The sequence below is a fragment of the Sus scrofa genome, chromosome 7 (assembly GCF_054392235.1).
Source record: "Sus scrofa isolate SSC_HxYL_T2T_F1_AM1 chromosome 7, Sscrofa_HxYL_maternal_Yorkshire_Landrace_v2.0, whole genome shotgun sequence".
Taxonomy (NCBI): Eukaryota; Metazoa; Chordata; class Mammalia; order Artiodactyla; family Suidae; genus Sus; species Sus scrofa.
The window spans coordinates 57,755,054-57,774,606 of NC_139389.1; positions in this window are offsets into that span (position 1 = coordinate 57,755,054).

Consider the following 19,553-nt stretch of genomic DNA (forward strand, 5'->3'; position numbering starts at 1 on the left):
GGAAGTTCCCAGGCTATAGAGGTTGAATCAGAGCTGCAGCTGCCAGCCTACACCACAGCCACAGCAACGCCAGATCCAAGCCGTGTCTGTGACCTACACCACAGCTCATGGCACCACAGCTCACGGCAACGCCGGATCCCACATCCACTGAGAGAGGCCAGGGATCAACCCATGTCCTCATGGATACTCGTCAGTTCATAACCTGCTGAGGCACAACAGGAACTCTCGCAAAGGGTAATTCTAAAGGTGACATTTACCTCCCCTGGCTGTGACCATCCCTTTCAACCACCAGCCTGGTGGCTCGCCTGCATTTGTACTCGCAGACCCCATATAAGAGGGTAACAGTCCTTGGTTCCGTGTCACCCCCTCCACTTCTGCCCCAGAGCCCATCCACCCTCACTGCCTCTGGGACTTGGTGCCTGCAGCAAGCCTTCCTCTCCTGCACCTGCATCCTGCCCTCTCCACTTCATGGCTACTTCCAGCATCAAGTTGTGATGCTGTTCCCAGAGGGTGACAGCATGTGAGTGTGGCTGGAGGGGCAGAGGGGGTTTCAGAGATAAGGATGAGGAGGTCCAAAGGCCCAGGGAGCAGCAAGGTTTACGTGTGGCGATGGAGTCTGCAGTCAGGAAATGTCTCCACACCCTGAGTCCATCCACACGCACCTTCATCCATGGAGCCAGCACCGGCATATCTGGTGCCTGTTAGGTGCCAAGCTCCATTCTAGGATCTGGGATAGAACAGTGAGCAAAAACAATCATAGTCCTACTTTATTGGAACTTAGAGTTTATTGGTGGTTTGAGCCATGGGCAAATGAATCAATAACAGATATTCAGGAAGTGATGAGTGATGTAAGAACCAAGGGGAGGAGTTCCCGTCGTGGCGCAGTGTTTAACGAATCCGACTAGGAACCATGAGGTTGCGGGTTCGATCCCCGGCCTTGCTCAGTGGGTTAACGATCCGGTGTTGCCGTGAGCTGTGGTGTAGGTTGCAGACGCGGCTCGGATCCCGCATTGCTGTGGCTCTGGCGTAGGCTGGTGGCTACAGCTCCATTCAACCCCTAGCCTGGGAACCTCCATATGCCGTGGGAGCGGCCCAAGAAATAGCAACAACAACAACAACAACAACAACAACAACAAAAAGACAAAAGACAAAAAAAAAAAAAAAAAAAAAAAGAACCAAGGGGAAAGGAAGAGGGGAGTAGCTATTTATACGCAATAATTAGGGATCCCCTTCTCCAGATGCCGCTTCATCCATCCCATCTCAGTTCCAAGGGCACCTCTTCCAGGAAGCTTCTGTTGACTCCCCATATCAGGTCAGCCCCCTTCCGCAATGGTAAGTTCTCAGAGCATGGTACCCAGTACCCTAACTGATTCAAGCAATTTGACATTTATGTAAGTGGGTTTTTTTGGTTGTTGTTTTGCTTTTTAGGGCTGCACCCATGGCATACAGAGGTTCCCAGGCTAGGGGTCCATCGGAGCTACAGCTGCCAGCCTACGCCACAGCCACAGCAACATAGGATCCAAGCCTGTCTGCCACCTACACCACAGCTCAGGGCAACGCCAGATTCTTAACCCACTGAGCGAGGGCAGGGATCGAACCCACAGCTTCATGTTTCCTTGTCGGATTTGTTTCCGCTGCACCATGACAGGAACTCCTAAGGGGTTGTTTGATTGCAGGACAGGTATGAGGCTGAGTTTACCCACCGTGCCCCTCTACTGGAGCCCACAGAGCAGGACGTGGTCCTCAGTATATCTGTGACTCTCTTATCTTATGCTTTCTTATTTTCTTTTTTTCTCATTATTCTTTGTGATATATATATATATATATATTTTTTTTTTGTCTTTTTGCCATTTCTTGGGCTGCTCCTGCAGCACATGGAGGTTCCCAGGCTAGGGGTCGAATCAGAGCTATAGCTGCCAGCCTACGCCAGAGCCACAGCAACGCGGGATCCGAGCCACGTCTGTGACCTACACCACAGCTCACGGCAACGCCAGATCCTTAACCCACTGAGCAAGGGCAGGGATCGAACCCGCAACCTCATGGTTCCTAGTCGGATTCATTAACCACTGCGCCACGATGGGAACTCCGCTAATATTTTTTTCATGCTGCTTTTTCCCTTATACACGTAGAAGCTACTACACATCTTTTTTTTTTTTTTTTTTAATGATACTAGTCTTACCTTTAAGGAAAAACATATATTTGAATCTGTCTCAACTCAAATGAAAAACAACTCTAAGCAAAATAAAAAATTTAACAAGCTCTTCAACCCTCATTATCCCCTCATTTAACACTATATTTTGTGGAATAATCTAGTCTTTCGGATCCAGATTATTATCAACAGCCTCTTCTTTGCTACAACTTTTTTGAGGATGTTTATAATGTTTGCATTAAGTGGATGCTTGTGCTAATGGGAGTTCTTTAAACTTAACTGCCCATTTTATAGGTTTAACACATCATGCCTTTTGGGATTCGTCTCTCCTGTTCCTGTGGTCCTAGGGCTGACCTGCTCCTCTTTGGGGCAGCGGAGTGAGTAGGGCACGCAGCAAGGCCCTCCCCTCCCCACACCCACACCTGTACTGTGGCTCATCTAGGGTGGAGCTTACCGCTCCTTCCCTTGACTTTGGGCTTGGCCTTGTGGTCTGAATATGGGCTGAAATGCAGAGATCCCCATTCAGAGTATGGACTTCAAAAGTCCTTGCCCTTTTCTGCTAACCCTCTCGCCCCTCTGCCATCACCAGGAGAAGAGAGGCCCTTGCTGTCTGCTGGTCCCAGGGAGGGGACCAGGGACGTGTGGGGCAGAGCCTGCCCATTGACCTGCTGACCTCCAGTGAGAAGCAGTGCTGATACTGGAATCCGGGTTCTTGTTCTTGTTCACAGAAGTTGAAGAATGAATTCCACGCACACATAGGCAGCAAGCAAGCAAAGTCTTTATTAAAGGAAAGCAGATGGCTCCCAGGGCTGCTGGGAGGCGGGAGAAGAGCCCTCTTCTCTACTGTCCTATAGGGATTTTTATCTCTTAAAAATGGGTGGGATCCAGAAAGACGTGGTTTTCTCCCATCAGCCTTGCTCAATTATCTATATCAGTCCTTGTCCAATAGGGGTTTCAGAGTTGGAAATGTCCCATAAGTTTTATGGTTTCTTTGTCCCTTTCTTTCCTTAGACGAAGTCAGCATTCCTCTCATTCCTTTTCTATCAGTTGTGGAGTGGGCTAGTGGGCATTTCCTATAGTAAACAAAGCCTGTGGGGAAGTTACTCCCTGGAGCCCTTAAGCCACAAATGTTAATCAATAGCCATATCAAAGAATGTATGGAGCCCACGCACCTACAACGACTACCTGAGTTAATATTCTGCCTCAGTGCTCTCAGGCCGGCCCCTCCAAGATCAGCCAAACCCAGCGGTCACAAATGCTGGGGAGGAGATGCAGGAAACACAGTAGGTAGAGCCAGGTCTTGGCAGGTTGCCTTCAGAGTGACCATCACAGGAAGGCTCTGTGAGTAGCACCAGGGCTTAACAGGGTTCTTCATCGTGATCCCGGGGGAGTGACTCCCAAGGCAATGGCCAGTGTGTGATGCCTTTTCCATCCAAGCCAGCGACAAAATAAAAATGACAGTAACACACTGCTATGGAAACCAAGCAGGACCCTGTGGGCTCCTGGGCACACAAGCCTTTCTGAGTCCCCCATTGCTTGTTTTTAGGGAATAAACTTCAGCCTCCATGACCTTCCCTGAGTTCCAAGGGACAGGTTCAAACAGTTGCTAATCAGGGAAGGGAGGGGATGCAGAGACCTGGGAGGACCGTCAAGAAACAATAGTGCAGCTTTGGGGCAGGTCCTGGTCCCTCCTCAGGAATACAGACAACAAGATCTCTGAGTTCTTCTGCCGCACTAAACCCCCCACCAAAGGGAAGATGTTAATGAAGCTTTCTTTATGCTGCAAAGAAGACCACCAGACCACTGGACACCAGCCTTGAAAACAATGCAAGCTTGCCTCTAGCCTGATCCTTATCTGCAGTCCTATTTTTCACTCTCCAAACTATAAAACCATCTCCCAACCTCTCCTAAGGGGGGCACAGTCTTTGAGGCCATAAAGACTGTCACCCTCCTTTGTTGGCAAAGCAATAAAACTATTTTTTCTCCTTCATGCAAAACTCTGTCTCCACATTTCTATTGGGCACCTCTGAGGACAGGCCAAGTTCCAGCAACACTATTAATATAACCCTGTTCTTGAACGTTCTCTGTCATTCAATCAGGTAAAGGAAAGAAGCATGCTCATGAGGAAGGAGAAGAAAAAAAGTACCATGACTTATTTACCTAGAAACTAAGTCATGTTTGTCAACCTAGAAAACTTGAGAGAAGGAATGTAAAAAACCAGAAGAATTAATATGAAGTGGCTGGCTACAAAACAAATACTCGAAAATCCATAATTGTCCTAGTCATCATTACGTAGGAAATATCATGAACTCCATGAGCAAATAACAACATAATTTATAAATGTTCCAGTGTAAAATTAGGATGAAATTGGCTGGGTCTTTTTTGCAGTGGTGTGTGTTTTACTGAGGGACATAAAAATCGACTTGAATAATTGAAGCGAGATGCCTAGGCAGTGGAAGAGTTATTCCAAGATATGAATTTTTTTCAAACCAATTTGGAGGTTGAATGTAATTCTAATGAAAATACAAGAAGATTATTTTTGAACTTGTCAAGTAGATCTAACTTCATCCCAAAGAATAAATGCTCACAAAGAGCCAAGAAGTACTCGAGGAAGTAAAAATAATGTTTGTGCTATGAGCATTGGCTAAAAGCTATGACAGTTAAACCAATGTGGCCATAGTTCAAAAATAGGCAGATATACAGAAAAGAAACTAAATATTTTAAGGAAACTAGCATATGATAAAATGGCATTTCATAGCAGTGGGTAAAAAAATACTAATTTTTAAAAGTTGAAAATTCCCACTGTTGGTGGGAATGTAGATTGGTGCGACCACTATGGAAAACAATATGGCAGTTCCTTAAAAGATTAAAAGTAGAACTACTTACTGTATGGTTCAGTAATTCCACTTCTGGGTATTTAGCCAAAGAAAATGAAACATATATATGCACCCCCATGTTCATTGCAGCATTGCTTACAATAACCAAGACATGGAAACCACCCAAGTGTCTATATATACATAATGGGATATTATTCAGCCATGAAAGAATGAAATCTTGCCATTTCTACAACATGGATGAAGTTTGAGGGCATGATGCTAAGTGAAATAAGGCAAACAGAGAAAGACAAACACTCTATGAGCTCTCATATATGGAATCTAAAAAAAAACAAAACAAAAATAAAAAGCCAAACTCCCAAAATCAAAGAAAAAATTGGTGGTTGCCAGTGGCAGGAGTTTGGGGGACAGGGAGAAATGAGTGACATGGGTTAAAAGATCAGAAGTGGGGAGACAGCTGCAGCCAAGACTCTAGAACTGGGCAAACTGCCAAAGAGGAATTCTAGGGAACAGGAGCAAGCCAGAGAACTCTGAGACCTCAGCGAGGGGATCTCAGATCACCGCCAGGCGGCACCCTCCCGGTTGTGGCCACTCTGGAACGCCTTGTGCTCTGGTGAGCCTCTTAAAGGCATTTCTTGGTTCTGACAATTCTTTTGTACGTAATAGGTGCACCGGCTGTATCCAGAACAAAGTAGGTGGTCAGTAAATACATGCTAAAGGAATGAATGCATGAAAATGGCCTTGGGCCTTGCATGCTGTGCATGAAATCCTGATTTAAATGGTCTTGTTTCCAGTATCAATCTTAGGACCTCATGCCCAGAGTCAAACTTTTCCCTCTTACATGCAAAAACCACAAACATAAACTTGAAGTATTAATGAGAGATACTTTGGAAAGATTGGAAACAAAGGAGATTTTAAAGAGAAGAAAAAAAGAAAACGTAGAAGCTCAGACATATATATCAAAATTAATTCTAGGTGGATAAAATGTTTACATGTTAAAGAAGAATGTGTTTGTTTTTGTTTTGCTTTTTAGGGTCACACCTGTGGCATATGGAAGTTCCCAGGCTAGGGGTCAAATCGGAGCTGCAGCTGCCGGCCTACACCACAGCCAGAGCAACACAGATCCTTAACCCACTGATGGAGGCCAGGGATCAAACCCGTGTGTCCTCGTGGATTCTAGTCAGGTTCATTACCCCAGAGCCACAAAGGAAACATCGTAAAAGCCCTTACAATGCCTTTTTGATGTGCATTTCCTTCCTTGTCGATTTCATCTCTTATGAGATGCTTTCTTGTTATTCCTGTACTATTTCTCTTAAAAAAAAAAAATTACAGTCCAACCAAACATGATAAACAGATCAATATGCAAACCGCACCTTTGAAAGAAGCTGAAGGGTTGAACTCTTCATAGAGGCAGAAACAAATTACACATCTGCTTACCAGCAAATCGGGACTACAGTTGCCTCATGCTATGCTCTGACTGTGCGTGTCTCCAAATTCACATGTTAAATACTATTGGAAGAAAATACAGAAGTAAGAGCTACAAGGTTTTTCCATTCCAAAGAAATGTTTATTTCACTGGTAAATGGATGGCTATAACAAAACAAATCATGGCTCCTTTCTGAAATCATTGCTTATTTTCATCCAGGAGACCAATTTCCTGTACTTTCAGCGCATGTCCTAATGGTGGATCCTTTCCAAGATTCTAAGAATAAATTTGCAGTCTTTAGAATCTTCCTCTCCAAAGGGCTGTGTCTCTGTCCTTCAGGCAGAGATGCAGCTGTGACCCATGCTGTATTTACTTTCAGTCCCACATGAACTTAGCTAGGTACCTGAATTTCCATGATCTGAGCCTCTCCAATGTCTCCTACCCTCATTTGCCTTACTTCTCTTTTTTGCAACATCTGAAGTCTGTGTGGATGCCCATCCTGCTTATATACAGATGTGCAGAGAAGATGCAATTAGCCTCAGCCAGCTGGCATAGCTGAGGGACAACAATGAAACATTTTCTGTATAATGCAATGAATTATCAATAACGAATGATTACATGTCACCCTTGTCTGGAGAGAATACTGATTCTACTGTATCACGAGAAGCAATTTCTGGTGTTAAATGAGGTGAGGAATGAATGGGAATTTTCCTCCACTTTCCCCTGTACTTTCAACTTTTGTGCTGAGCTCATTAGAACAGATCGATTGGAAGTCACTGGCGACACTGCCAAGTTATGAAAAGAAGGTGGAATTCATTCATCAGAAGGACAAACTGAATGGGTGTTCATTAAAAATATAAACTCAACAGATAAAAATGCTCAGCCCCATTTGTCTGTGCTATAGAGTCAGGGCGGCCAAGTAAATCTGTGTCTCAAGTTGTTAAATTACTTATGTAGAGGCCACTCTTTGATGTGGTAGCATTGGTAATGTTTTGCAAAAAGGAAGTGTGGAGTGTAAGTTGTCTAAGTGATTTATGGCAGGAAGACCTATGCACTAATGTGTCAAGAGAAAGGCTAGTGAACTGCCTCTAGAAAGCGCCAAGTTTGAGATGAATTCCTGGAGCCTCAAAGCAAAAGACCAAATGCTACATTGAATTCATTCTCATCCTCTCCCTCCCTCCCTGCCCATCTATTTCAGACATGGAGCTAAGCATGCATACTAGTTGTTACCCCAGCCTAGGGGTCCTACTCTTGCCTTCTGGAGACACATGGAACAAGCATGAAGTGGACAGCCTTGCATAGATAGGAAGGTATCCAGCAGGCCTCCACTGAGACGTCTTTCTTTTTGAGTCTCTCTCTCTCCATTCCTCCATCCATCCATCCATCCATTTCTTTATCTCCTCACCCCACCTCCACTCTTATTGTTACTGACGTATCTCTCCAGAGTGCAGATACAGGCAATCGTAAATTTAAGTTCACGTTCTCCCTCCTAAATGCAAAAGATAGAATATTATTCATATTGTTCTGCACGTTGCTGTTGTTTTTGATTCTCTGATTCAACAGAAGAAAGATTTATTCCCGCCCCAGCCACCCCTCAACCACGTGGCAGACTATTCCATTCGGTTGATACACCAAGATATTTTCAAATTTTTTTTTTTTTTTTTGGTTTTTTTAGGGCCACATCTGCCGCATAGGGAAGTTACCAGGCTAGAGGTCGAATCTGAGCTGTAGCCATCAGTCTATACCACAGCCACAGCAATGCTGGATCTGAGCTGAGCCTGTGACCTACACCACAGCTCAGGGGAACGCTGGATCCTTAACCCACTGAGTAAGGCCAGGGATCGAACCTGCATCCTCATGGATACTAGCCAGATTTTCTTCCACTGAGCCATGACAGGAACTTCTGTTTTGTTTTTCATTTTGTTGCTTTTTTTAAAACTGATTTTCTTTTAATGGACATTTGGTTCATTTCTGGTCTTTTAAACTTAAAACTACAGTGAATAAAAAATAAATAAGCCATTTTGTACCTGTGCTTTAGTATCTGTAGGATAATTCCCAGAAGTGGACCATCTGGACAAAAGAGCAAAAGTACATATAACTTGGATAAATAGTGCCACATTGTCCTCCATAGGCAGTGTTGTATCAGTTTTTGCCCCTTCCCAGTGGCGTGGGGAAAGTCACCCCCTAGTGGAGCCCAGAAGGGATCCAGTGTGTGCATAAAACTTAAAAGCCAATAATAAAACCAACTGGGAGTTCTCTTGTGGCTCAGCATTACATTTTATTTTCTTTCTTTCTTCCTTTCTTCCTTCCTTCCTTCCTTTCTTCCTTCCTTCCTTCCTTTCTTTCTTTCCTTCTTTCTTTCTTTCCTTTTCTTTCTTTCTTTCTTTTTTGGTCTTTTTAGGGCTGTACCTGGGCATATGGAGGTTCCCAGGCTAAGGGTCAAATTGGAGCTGCAGCTGTAGGCCTACACCACTGCCATAGCAACGCCAGATCCAAGCCATGTCTGCGACCTACACCATAGCTCACGGCAATATCAGATCCTTAACCTGCTGACCGAGGCCTGGGATTGAACCTGTGTCCCCATGGATGCCAGTCAGATTCATTTTCCACTGAACCACAACAGGAACTCTGGCTCAGCATCCCATTAACATCAAGTCGAATAGTCAGAATCATCTGTCCTTATTCTTATCAGTATGGGAGTGATGCCCATGCTAGAAACTTGGGGAAAATTCAGAGGTATTTCCCACCAGCTCGCATTGGCCCATCAACAAGCCCGCTGCAGGAAGGGCCTTGACATACTTCTTACCATTTTACCATTATTTAGAAAGAACTATGTGCTCATTGCAGAACATTTAGAAGATAGTAAAATATGAAGTAGAAAATGAAGTCTCCCTTCTAGAGACACGTATAACATTTTATAATCTTAACATTTCTTTATAATGTATATCTGTGTTAAGATGGTAATTCCTGAGTATGTGGCTGTGTAGCACTGAAAAATATGTTTGTCCAAGTTGAGATGAGCTGTACGTGCAAAAGTATAAACGACACTGGAGTTGGAAGATTTAGCATGCAAAAATGTAAACCATAAAAATTTCATTAATAATTATTTCTATTGATTACAGGTTGAAATATTGTTATTTTTTCATATATTGGGCTAAATTATGTTATTACATTCACTCGGATTGTAACTTTGTACTTTTTAAATTTGGCTGCTGGAAAATTTAAAATTATGCATGTGGCTCATTGTATTTCTGTTGGACATGGCTATGAATTTTCTGTACATTAGACCATCTTTGTTTGAATATATCTGAGTGACTCGGAATATTTAAGACATGGATACGTCATCCATGTTCTTGCTCAGGTAAGTATCCAATCACATGTGCTAGAGGAAGCAACTTAGAAAAAATGTCCAATAACCCAACACCATCTTAGTCCATGTGACTCTGATAGAGCTAAGTCCAAATGGGCTCACAGATGCAGAGTCGTCCAGACCTGGACAACTGGCCGATTCCGTCCTCCAATCAGCAGTGGGCATGTGATCCAAGGCAGCTTAATTGCAGCCAGTTCCTAGACTTCTACAACTTCTGGAAAAGAGATGTGCTCTTTCCGTTAAGGTGACGCATAGAATAGAATTCTGTATCTGCTAGTGACTATTGCTAACCACACACAGAAATAAGGCAACAGAGAGGGAAGCAGTGTAGGAGATGGATGGGGACATGCCACCTTGTTTGGGTGCCTGGATACAGCCATGCCTGAAGGTGACCTCTGGACTTTTCAGTTACAAGTGTCAGTATATTCTACTTACCACTCTCTCCCCTTAATTCATTTTTAATTAAGTTTCTGTCACTTGCAACCTAAAGAGCCTACACTAGTACATGTGCTACGAGTCTTTTGTGTGGAACCAAATGTTTTAGATGGTAAGAGAAACTGTCATGGATTCAGCATCTGTAACTCCTTGGCATTTCCATTCTTTATTCATTTTGCCTATGCTGTTGACTGTACTAAGGTAACAAATATATTATTTCTTGGGAATTGCACTGCCTCCCAATACACCATGCCCTAAGCCAACTGCTATGTTGACGATATAACTGAGGAAAAAGTGTTCTAATGTTTCAGTGTATTTTATGCAGTTATTAAATGTTATCAGCAAAGATAGAAAATGTTGAAGATAACAGGACCTATCCCTCAACCGAACCAAGAGTCTATTTTATCTTTACTTGTCCCTGTCCATACACACATTGTCCATATTTGGGTCTCTATTTGAGATCACGATGTCTGTAAAGAATGTTTATGCTTATTTCATTCATTGATGTATCATGAATATTTTGACATATGTCAAAAACATTTGAAATATGATTTGTAATGACTGGCGATACTCAGTTATATCAATGTGGAATCACGTCCCCCTCCTTTATCCAGTAGAACTGGGATGAATATTTCCTACTGTCTAGTTGGATTTTTGGTTTTATGCTTTGTAGTTTCATTGCGTTATGAATGTTCAATGTAGCTCCTGCAATTCCTACTTTTTGGATCTTGAACTTTAAGATCCATTTTTGTAAATAATTAATTGGAACTGGAAAATATGGTATGTTTTGTATGGTTCAAAGTTTGACATGTGTATGTACACACACACATATACACACAAACATACAGTGCTAAGTACTATTGACTCAATACGTTTTCAATCCCTTAGGTTTCCAGTTCAGTCTGTTTTATCCTTAATGCCCTGATAGTGTTATGTTAAAAATCTGCTATTACCAAGGGCAGCGTCAAAGGGCTTGGTCAGGGCTTTTATTTCTGCATGCTCTCTATTAGCCAAAAATTTCTAAAATTATTCCAAAGAAACATACAATCTAAAAAAAAATCCTGCCTTGCTGTGCACATACAGCTTCAAGGTGGTTCCTCAGGCCCTTTTCCCTATCAGAGTGCTACTGCCAAAGCCATTCCAAATGGATAATTTGAAGTTGATTCTGGCGCATCATTTAAAAATCCCTCAAGAACTATTTATTGAGCACCTACTATACTTACAGGCAATGTGCCATCTTTTAGTTCCTCTTTATCAAATAAGTGTGCTTTATATACTTTTGTTATTGTTTTGTATGTGGTTTCACGGCTCTGATGCCTTTGATTGCTGATTATATCTCTCAATTTAAATGACTTCTCCAGAGTTCCCATGGTGGCTCGGTGGTAATAAACCTGCCTAGGATCCATGAGGATGAGGGTTCGATTCCTGGCCTTGCTCAGTGGGTTAATGATCTGGCATTGCCATGAGCTGTGGTGTAGGTCTCAGATGCGGCTCAGATCCCACATGCAGCTGCAGTTCTGACTCGACCCCTAGCCTGGGAACCTCCATATGCCACAGGTGCAGCCCTAAAAAGAAAAAACAAACAACTTCTCCCCTTGACCTACCCAGTATACAGGTTATCAGTTGGTTTCTGCTCAGTTCCCAATATAACCTTCATTACTCTCCTTCATTACTGTAGCTGGCCTCTATAAACACTGAATGTAATGTTTATTTGCTGTTGCTGCTTGAACAAAGAATTTTTCTATCTTTGTAAGTCAAACAGCATGCCTCCAATTCAGTGACTCGTTTCGGCCAGCACCGTCAGTGTCATCTGACTCCATCCAATGCCCTTGCCATCAATATAAGGACGGCGGTATTCACTAGCTGCAGTCTTCCATTTTACAATAAAGACTAAATATTTATGCAGGCTCTTATATATTCCCAGCACTATTGGGGAGGAAATTTGGGAAAGTATCATAAATTCAGTCACTTGAAAGTATTTACTTTTTTAAATTTATTTTTCATTTTTATTAAAGTATAGTTGATTTACAACATTGTGCCTATTTCTGCTGTACAGCATAGTGACCCAGTCATATATATACATTCTTTTTCTCGTATTATCTTCCATCATAGTCCATCCCAAGAGAGTGCACATAGTTCCCAGTGTTGTAGAATAAGACCTCATTGCTTATCCTTTTTTTTTTTTTTTTTTTTTTTTTTTGTCTTTTTGCTATTTCTTTGGGCCGCTCCTGCAGCATATGGAGGTTCCCAGGCTAGGGGTCCAATCGGAGCTGTAGCCACTGGCCTACGCCAGAGCCACAGCAACGCAGGATCCGAGCCGCGTCTGCAACCTACACCACAGCTCACGGCAATGCCGGATCGTTAACCCACTGAGCAAGGGCAGGGACCGAACACGCAACCTCGTGGTTCCTAGTCGGATTCGTTAACCACTGCGCCACGACGGGAACTCCTGCTTATCCATTCTAAAAGTAATAGTTTGCATCTACTAACCCCAAATTACCATCCATTCCACTCCTTCCTCTCTCCTCCTTCACAACCACAAGTCTGTTCTCTATGTCTGTGAGTCTGTTTCTGTCTTGTAGATAGTTCATCTGTGCCATATTTTAGATTCCACATATAAGTGATATCATATGGTATTTGTCTTTCTCTTTCTGACTGACTTCACTTGGTATGAGAATCTTTAGTTGCAGCCATGTTGCTGCAAACACCATTATTTCGTTCTTTTTTGTGGTTGAGTAGTATTCCATTGCATAGTAAAGTATTTATTACTTGCCAAACTCTAGCCTGGCCATTGAGAACATAGGGGTGAAGGCAGGTATGCTCTTCAGCCATCTGAAGGGTCAGGGAGGGGAATTAAGGGCTCTCTAAGCTCCCCTGTAACCCTGAGAACAAAGAGCCTTGAGGGAGAGACAGGAAGGAAGGGAAGACATCCCTGCAGGAGGGAGCCCCAGGGAAGGGACCGTTCCTCCCCTCTGGAGTTCTAGGTGGGCAGCCCAGAGCCCAGCAGAGAGCGGGGACCTGGTATTGCCAACAAATCGGTGTGAGAGTTGGGGCACAAAGTCAGGCTGGCCATAGCAGTTACAGCAGTGTCACACTGTTAGTCTCACCCCACTCACGGGGGAGTGGGACCTGGGCTCCTCCAGAGATAAGCACAAGGGGCTTCCAGATGGGGACACACCTGGCTATATCCCCAGAGGGTACACTGCCCCACGCCCTCCTTGAGAGACTATTTCCAGGACCCAGAAAGGCAGACTCGAGGGGCATTTGGGTGATGACAGGTCCAGGTAATTGGATGCTTTGGGCTTTATAGCCATCCAGTCTTTTTTATCAGTAATTTCAAAATCAGAGAGTTGAAAAGTGATTGAGATAGAAAATGGAAAATGGAAAAGAAATGATGTGTGCCCAAGTGAGAGTGATTCATGGACTGCTATTGAGGTTTTAATTTCCAGCCAGCTTGCCTAATCTCAGTTCCTGTGCCATTGAAGGAAATACAAAGTGTGATTTCATCACATTTACTCCTAATGAAGTTAAATAAAGCTGAAAGCTCGACAGTACATTGATACGCACTCAGAGCGTGGTGTGAAGCTTAATAAACCTCATTTAAAAGAACGAGGGCTGTGACATTCATCTTTTAATCAAATAAAGGAAGAACTTGGATGCCTTCTCTTGAGCAAATGCATCTCCTTCTCTAAATAAGTCTGTATGGTTCACTCCAGCTAGATCTATAAAAATGCCTACCTCCTAAAGCTTACACTTCAATTTCTAATTCTGTGAGCAATAATACATGTACAAACACAAGGCTTAGATGGTCTAGATGGAAAATCCCAGGATCTGTAAATGTTGGGGACTGAGACATCATTTCATCCCTTTCCTTCTATAGATAAAAATCAGGCCTGGGCCTGAGAAGTGGCTGACCCAAAGTAGACCGTGCCCAGCTCTCCCAGACCCAGACAAAAGGAAAAAAGAGGGGTTTGGAGAGCAACAGGACCCTCGTGCAAACAAAAGCAAGAATGAAATTAGGCTTTTAATTCAAACCTGACATGACTTGAGGATTCGATGTTAGAGCAATTCAAGAGGCATTTTCCATGAGCGGTGGTTTATTTCATTGGAGGCCATTTGTCTTCCTTCCTTAATCCTCTCAAGCATGAATTTAATATCTTTACTCTAAAACAAATAGCTCCTGCAAACCTCAAAGGACACAAAGGATATTACCATCTACCAAGCCCAATAAGATCATTAATTCTTTTGATGGCCATTCTCTGGGTTGGTTGAAAAAACTGTGCGCTAAATGGTACGATTTTTACTATGCTCCATGTTATAAGCATCCATTACACACGTGCTGAGTGGATCACAAGTCTTCAATACAGACCCTCTGCCCACCTGTTCTTTGAGGCCATCTCCGATTGTCATCTTTCCTTGTGGTCTTCCTAGGTGCTCAGCCCTCAGGATCTGCCTCTATTTCCAGACTCTAGACAAATCTCTCCCTAGTCTGCAGTTGGGCTTCTACCTCTTGGTCTGATGTTCATTTCAGACCTTAGCAATGACATCCACTAGCCCAGGCCCCAGAAGACATTTTCCTGAGAACTCCGTGAACACCCCACAAGGGGAAATCTCTCTCTCCAAGCTACACACCACTCTTCCCAGCTCTTTTCCCAAACAACTATTCTAGGCTTGCATAGGTTACCATAGAAACTTGGCAGGAAAAAAAAAAAAAAAAAAAAAAGAATTCCCATCGTGGTGCAGCGGAAATGACTCTGACTAGGAACCATGAGGTAGCGGGTTTGATCCCTGGCCTTGCTCAGGGGTTTAAGGATCTGGTGTGGCTGTGAGCTGTGGTGTATGTCACAGATGTGGCTCAGATCCTGCATTGCTGTGGGTGTGTGTATAGCCCAGCAGCTGTAGCTCCGATTCGACCCCTAGGTTGGGAACTTCCATATGCCACAGGTGTGGCCCTAAAAAAAAAAAAAGAAACTTAGCAGAGAGATGTTCTTATTTTTCCCTTTCCCTGCCTGGAAGATATTACCAACCACAACCCAAGATGCCTGATTGCCTTAGAACAGCCCACAGATGGTGGCTCAAACACTTAAAACCTGGCAAGAAGTTCCCCTGCAACCTCAGGGCATTTTTAAAGGGAAGAATAAGGAACAAGCAGAGGAGAAATGCTGTCTTCGTAATCCCATGCATTCTTCCAGGAAAAACCCAGCTCCAAATACACTCTTTTTCCTTCTTTAAATCAGGTAGGAGAACCCTCTTCTGTCAGGGCTGCAGGCATGGTGTTGATAGGAACAAAGTGAGGTCCTGTCATGCCAAGAACAATTCAGCTGGGGAATCGCGCCATGAAGCCTGAGAGTTTCTGCTCTCGGAATCACGTTTGGGACATGTGTCAACCTAAAAGCTGAGAATGTTCTGGAACCAGATTGTCAGTTTTTTTGTTTGTTTGTTTGTTTTTGTCTTTTTGCCTTTTCTAGGGCTGTTCCCGCAGCATATGGAGAGTCCCAGGCTAGGGGTCTAATTGGAGCCATAGCCACCGGCCTACACCAGAGACATAGCAACTCAGGACCTGAGCCGCGTCTGCCACCTACACCACAGCTCACAGCAATGCTAGATCCTCAACTCACTGAGCAAGGCCAGGGATCGAACCCGCAACCTCATGGTTCTTAGTCGGATTCGTTAACACTCTGTGCCATGACAGAAACTCCCAGATTGTCAGTTTTGATGTCACCAGCCCACATCAGCAAGGGATGAACACAAGGTAGAAGAAGAGTAATGCAGGAGAAATATGATGAACTAAGCCAGGATGTAACCAGGATGCAGCTGTTGCCTGACTTCTCCTGCCTGAGGAGATGGATTCCCAAAGGAGGAGGGGTTGGGAACCCAACCCTGCAATCGCCTAGCTGTGGGGCCTCCAATGAATTCTGCATCACCTGGTAGAGGTTCGGGCACAGGCTTTATTTGGGGAAGGAGGAGCTTACAAAAGCAGGTGCATGGAGAGAAGACACTGGGGGTTCGCCCTGCGGCCTGGTCCCGCTGTGGGTGTGTGTTCCAAAGGACCGTGCTGGGTACTCTGATGGGCAGACAGCAGACTTACCAGAGGATGACACCCAAACTACGGGGACCAGCAGTGTGGATTTGGGTGCAGCTCTGGAGCAGTTGTCTGGGAAAGTGGCTCCATCAACCTGGAAATCTTAGGTCCTGTGGGAAGTTGAAGTCCCCTGTCCTGGTCTTGGTCAGCTCATCATCTGAGCAATCAGAGTGAGCCCCGGGGCTACTTTCTGGCCCTCTCTGTCCCTTGTTTGCAGCAAGTCAGGTAGCCCCTAGAATGATATCAGAGGCCAGGCAGGTGACATGAGGAGGGGCCCAGGGGGAATTTTGGGAGCTGCAGAGCGTGAGTCTCAGCCAAAGGTAACGGCTACCACCAGGGTCTGGATGGCTTTTTTCATGTAGGAATGTGTGCCCCATGTTGCTAGCAGTTTCTTTTTTTTTTTGTCTTTTTGCCATTTCTTGGGCCGCTCCCGTGGCATATGGAGGTTCCCAGGCTAGGGGTCTAATCGGAGCTGTAGCCACCAGCCTACGCCAGAGCCACAGCAACGCGGGATCCGAGCTGCATCTGCAACCTATACCATGGCTCACAGCAATGCCGGATCCTTAACCCACTGAGCAAGGCCAGGGATCGAACCCACAACCTCGTGGTTCCTAGTCGGATTCGTTAACCACTGAGCCACGATGGGAACTCCAACTAGCAGTTTCTTTATAAAAGAAACCTGATCTCTAGAATTTAAAAAAACTCCTGATTTTGTATGTTGTTATTTAGTTTTAATTCTTTTCTTCCTTCCTTCCTTCCTTCCTTCCTTCCTTCCTTCCTTCCTTCCTTCCTTTCTTTCTTTCTTTCTTTCTTTCTTTCTTTCTTTCTTTCTTTCTTTCTTTCTTTCTTTCTTTCTTCCTTTCTTTCCTTTTCTTATTTTGCTCGTTAGGGCCACACGTGTGGTATATGGAAGTTCCCAGGCTATGGGTCGAATTGGAGCTGAAGATGCCGGCCTACTTATGTGACAGCCACAGCAAGGCAGGATCTGAGTGAGCTGCATCTGCGACCTCCACCACAGCTCATGGCAACGCCAGACCCTTAACCCACTGAGAGAGGCCAGGGATCGAACCACATCTTCATGGATACTGGCAGGGTTCATTACTGCTGAGCCACAATAGGAACTCCTAATTCATGTTTTTATTTTTTCATTTTTTTCATTTTTTTGAAGAATAGTTGATTTACACTGTTGTGTTAATTTCTGCCTTACAACAAAGTAATTCAGTTATACATATTCACATAGCTGTGCTTTTTCATTCTTTTACCATACAGGTTATTACAAAATATTGGGTAGAGTTCCTTGTGCTGCACACCAGATCCCCATTGGCCAGTTATTCCACATACAATAGTGTGCATAAGGCAGTCCCATAATTCATACTTTAAAATAGTTTGTGTGCCTCATAAAATCATCACTGAGCTGGATGCAGCCTCTGACTGCCAGCGTTAGCCTGTCCTGTAAACAAAAATTTGCAATGTGTTTTAATTCAATTGCTTATTTTTTTTTTGGCAAATCTAATTTTTTTCTAGGTTAAAAATGTTGTAAAATTTCAGGTGTGCAGCATTATAATTTGACCTCCTTATACACCACAACGTGATCACCACTGCACATTTAGCTGTTATCCATTCACACCCACTTATTTGCTGGCAAACGGGAGACATCAATCTATTCTTCTGGAATGTCATGTGCTTGGGGGCGTTGAGGAGAGAGGCCCTATTGTCCAGAGCAGTGCTTTGCTGAATTCTTTTTTTTTCAAATAAAACCTCTGTAGAACTAGTACAATACATAAAACTGATAAAAATGATAAATGGGTTCTTCCATTTCCATGGTGAAAGTAGATTTTCCGTGGTGAGTATATAAATAATACATGTTTGCTGGGGAGAAAAATAAAAGAGTACAACACAGTATAAAGAAAAAAAAATGAAAGTCTCTGAAATTCGACCTCCTAGGAGAGTCACCATTACCTTCTGTCATGATCCTTTTGTGCATCACACACACACACACAAACACACAATTTACGCAAATGAGGTTTTGATGTATTTACTGAGGACACTTTTTCTTTCTTCCTCCTCTTGTTCTTCTTCCTCTTCTTCTTCTCCTTCTCCTTCTTTTTTTGGCTGCACCCAGCTTAATTTCCCACCGCAGGGGTTGAACCTCTGCCACAGCAGAGACCTGAGCCACTGCCGTGGCAATGCCGGATTCTTAACCCCCTAGGCCACCAGGGAATTGCCATCATTTTTAATTTAAATTCTCACTTTGCTTTGGCGACCCTTCCTCTTCTCTTCAGTCCCTCCCCTGTCTCTGTCTCCGTCTCCATCCCTAGTCCAACATGGTCACCTAATGTTTATTTTTCTATTTCTCTGTCTCCTTCTTATCTATGTCAATGTCTTTCTGTCTGTCTACCTATCTGCCTCTATCTCTTTCCTATGTGAGTAAAATCAGATCGGGGGTCACTGTTTTGCAGGAGTAAGACTGTGCCACACATGACTCTGTGCTCCTCACATGGAAGCGACCCACGAACAACCTCAACTACTCAGGACAGCAGAGTGTTACACACTTGCTTTATTCAGCGTCTCCTTTACTGATGCTGGTTCACGTTGTTTCCGCGTTTAGCCATTACAATTATGCTGCAAGAGGAGTTTCCTTTGTGGCTCAGCCACTTAAGGACACAGCGTTGTCTCTGTGAGGATGTGAGTTTGATCCCTGGCCTCAGTCAGTGGGTTAAGGATCTGGCATTGCTGTAAGTCGCTGTGTAGGTCAAAGATGTGGCTCTGACATGGGGTTGCTGTAGCTGTGGTGTAGGCCTGCAGCTGCAGCTCCGATTCCACCCCTACCATGGGAACTTCCATGTGCTGTAGGTTTGGCCCTAAAAAGAAAAAAACACATTGCAGGAAACATTTTTGTACACAAAGTTTTATGTGTTGGTGCTTCTTATTCCTATGGGTAGAATCTAAAGAGTGGCTTATGGGATCAAAGAGTACATTTTTTTTTTTTTGTCTTTTTTTTTTTGGTCTTTCTTTTAGGGCCACACCTGCGGCACATGGAGATACCCAGGCTAGGGGTCTAATCGGAGCTGTAGCTGCTGGCCTACGCCACAGTCACAGCAACGCAGGATCCGAGCCACGTCTGCAACCTACACCACAGCTCATGGCAATGCCAGATCCTTAACCCACTGAGCAAGGGCAGGGATCGAACCTGAACCTGCAACCTCATGGTCCCTAGTCGGATTCGTTTCTGCTGCGCCATGATGGGAACTCCACAT